This window comes from Cornus florida, unplaced genomic scaffold (genome assembly GCF_030987335.1).
Source record: "Cornus florida cultivar Cherokee Brave unplaced genomic scaffold, ASM3098733v1 CherokeeBrave_3.0.0_Hap2_Chr04, whole genome shotgun sequence".
In the NCBI taxonomy this organism is placed as follows: Eukaryota; Viridiplantae; Streptophyta; class Magnoliopsida; order Cornales; family Cornaceae; genus Cornus; species Cornus florida.
This window is the reverse complement of record NW_026775574.1, coordinates 9,483,913-9,487,148: the sequence shown is the minus strand read 5'-3', so window position 1 is coordinate 9,487,148 and position 3,236 is coordinate 9,483,913. Positions and strand designations below refer to the sequence as shown.

Below are 3,236 nucleotides of genomic sequence, written 5' to 3'. Positions count from 1 at the left end.
CACCATCCTACGAACGATTGAACACTTTTGTCCTTATTCAAATGATTGATCCTATCCACAGCTGTACCACCCACTAACCACTTTTGTCTTTTTCTCATAAATATTTCCTAAAATATCTCGGATTTGTCTTTTACCCAAAAACTCAACCAGTTGGATCGATCCAGCCTAAGTTCGATAGATCTCAGCCAGTTCAATCGATCCAAGTCCAAGGTTCGATCGATCGAACTTCCTCCAGTGCGAAAAAGTTAAATTCCATCTCATTGAAAGTTGTCCTTTATCCAATCATTAGGGAATATTGTGTGCACGACCCCAGCTCATTTTGGGTGTCATTTTGACCTACCTATATAAGGATAAGGATTGCTTTTTACAAAAGGGAGCCAATTTGTTTTCATATTATCTCTTGGAGAGGAAGCTTAGAGGAAGAAGAGGCTAGAGACACCATAGGAGACTCTTCATCAACAAGGAGTAGATTTCAACCATGGAATTAGCCCTTGAGGGTTAGAGCATCATCACCATAAGTGGCTAGACATCCTCTTGGGGCTAGAGTTAGCCCCAACCATGCTTTCTATATCATAATCTTGTGTATCATTGAGGGATTAGTGTTATAATTGATGTTTTGACACTTTGATATATATATAAATCTTGTTTATTCAATGATTTATATGGTTTAATGCTTCTGATTGATCATTTCATTCTATCTATATGTCTATGTATGCTAAAATAGATGTTCATGTGCTTATCTCTAGATTTTGTGTTATTGATGCATGTCTATGTGTATTGATACTATAGATTTGGAGATTGTCAAAACATAGTGCTTAAATGAATGCTTTTGTGATTCTCTTGATGGTTCATACTTATTTCTTGATGGATTGTGCCACTCCCCTAGTTTATTTTCATGCTAGTAGTGTAGATGTAGTGTAGTTGTAGTGTAGTGTTAAATGGGAGGACAATCTATGCTTGTCGTTTGATGATCCAAGCTTTTGAATGCAAGTAGCATATGTTTCTAACCTTATGTTGTATTTGGATTGTGAGCTTAATGGAAGGAGTAATGACTTGTTTTGATCTATTGTGCCTTTCACATGTTGTTTAGACAATATATGCTTCATTGCTTAGATATATTGTGCCTTTCACATGATGTTTAGACAATACATGCTTAACTAGTCATCCTTGCTTGTTGAATCAATCAAACACACACACACCAATATTGCAACACACCATTTGCCCTCATTAATCACTTGTCAATGATATAGAAATGCATTGCTTGGTGGTGATCTCTAAACCCGAAGATCTCTCTCTCTTACTTACTCTTAATTGCATTCTTTGCTATCACTTAGTTTAATTTAGTTATTCTTTAATCAACCAACCAACCAAATGTTTGATCACTCAACCTACTAGCCCTAATAACAATTCCACGACATTGCTCGATCCTCACAATCCCTTGGGACGATCCCTACTCGCCGTAGCTATATTTGTGGTGAAGGGTAGTAGTGGCTTCTATAAATGTAAAGCTCTTGGCCCTCGCCTTAAAATTCACCCTCTTAAGCTTGGCGGTGGTGCGGCATACACCGGCTAGTTTTTGGTGCCGTTGCCGGGGATTGATTGATTAGATTTGGCAACGTCGGATTTGTGGAATTGATTAGGATTAGTACTCTTTTGATCGTGTCTTTACTTTTTTTTTTTTTTTTTCTTTTTGGTTGCTTATTGTGTTGATTACTTGACTAGGTGCATTGTTGGAGAGGAAGCAAGCAAAGGAGTGATCAAGCATTCAAGCAAGCAAAGAAAGCAAAAAGCTAAAAAAATTCTAAAAAATAGCTAAGCTAAGCTTTAAACTTGGAGTTGAAGTGCTAAAGGACCTCTGTGAGACTTTCTTTACTCAATCCCTTAGTTAAATCGTCGGCCCGCGTGGAGGCTTATTTTTAATTGTCTTGCATCATTGTTGTTAAAGCATGGGAGTATGAATTAAGTATTTGTGGAAGAAGTCTAATTGCATTGTTGTGAAGGCATAGTGTTTGTCATTCTTTGTGTTTGTTGTGTTTTGCATTGTGCATGCATGTGCATCATTCATTGAGACCAACTCTTGTCCCTCTTGATTTGCATCTTGAATCTATCATTAGAAATCTTAAGGGAAGAGGAAGTTCAAATAGAGCCAATCTATCAATGGATGACCATAATGACAATCATGTTGAGGACGTTGGTCATATAGACCAACAAGGTATCCTTCATCCCAATGTGCACAATAAGAATATACAAGTACCATTAGGCATCCCTAGGCCATTCATTCACCAACCACCACAACAACAAGGCCAAGTTCCATATGGAATGCCAAGGCCAATGTATGCTCCACAACCTCCCATCAACAATCAAGGAATTCCAAACCTAGGTGTTCATGTTACACCTCAAGTAGTTAATCCACCTCTTTCTTAAAGAGACTATTACGTGCCTAATGAGTATAATGCACCTACATGCATCCAATTACCTCCATTTAGAGGACATCATTATGAAATTAAGCCACAAACCATTCAAATGCTTCCTAACTATCTTGGACTTCTAAGTGAAGAACCTTACAAGCATTTGGATGAGTTTCTTGAAGTATGTTCCACCGTAAAATATACAGACATGCCGGAAGAGGTTTTAAGACTCAAACTTTTTTCCATTCACCTTAAAAAACAAGGCAAAGTATTGGTTTAACAATCTTAGGACTTTTTCAATCACTTTTTGGGTAGAAATGTAACAAGAATTCTTGAAGAAGTACTATCCGGTTTCTAAAACCAATGCCATGAGAACCTCAATTCGAGAATTTTCACATGGGGATGGAGAAACGTTCCATGAGGCATGGGAATGCTTCAATGAATTACTTAGGAAATGTCCACATCATGACATTCCCAAATGGCAATTAGTTCAATACTTCTTTGAGAGCTTATCGGACAACTATAAGGGTAACGTTGATGCTTCCATGGGTGGCTCATACATTGATAGGCATGAGGATGACGTGTGGTGTCTCTATGAGAGCATGAGTGAAAATTCTTTGCATAGAACACTATCATCCAAGAATGGTAGAAATTCACAAGGTAGGAAGAGTATTGGCTTACATCAAGTCGACTATTCAAATGAAATAGCCGCCGAAATGAAGTCTTTATCTCAAAGGTTTGATCAATTTTTTATTAACTAAAACTCGGTGAACCAAGTATCTTCCTTCCCTAACCATTCTCATCGTGCATTAAATGAAACATGTATAA

At 37.5% G+C, this 3,236-nt stretch overlaps 1 pseudogene; it reads right to left on the bottom strand.

The window, feature by feature from the left end:
• Window positions 1–2,781: 2,781 nt before the first annotated feature.
• On the bottom strand, window positions 2,782–2,880 carry LOC132305629 (small nucleolar RNA R71; annotated as a pseudogene).
• Between the last annotated feature and the right edge of the window lie 356 nt (window positions 2,881–3,236).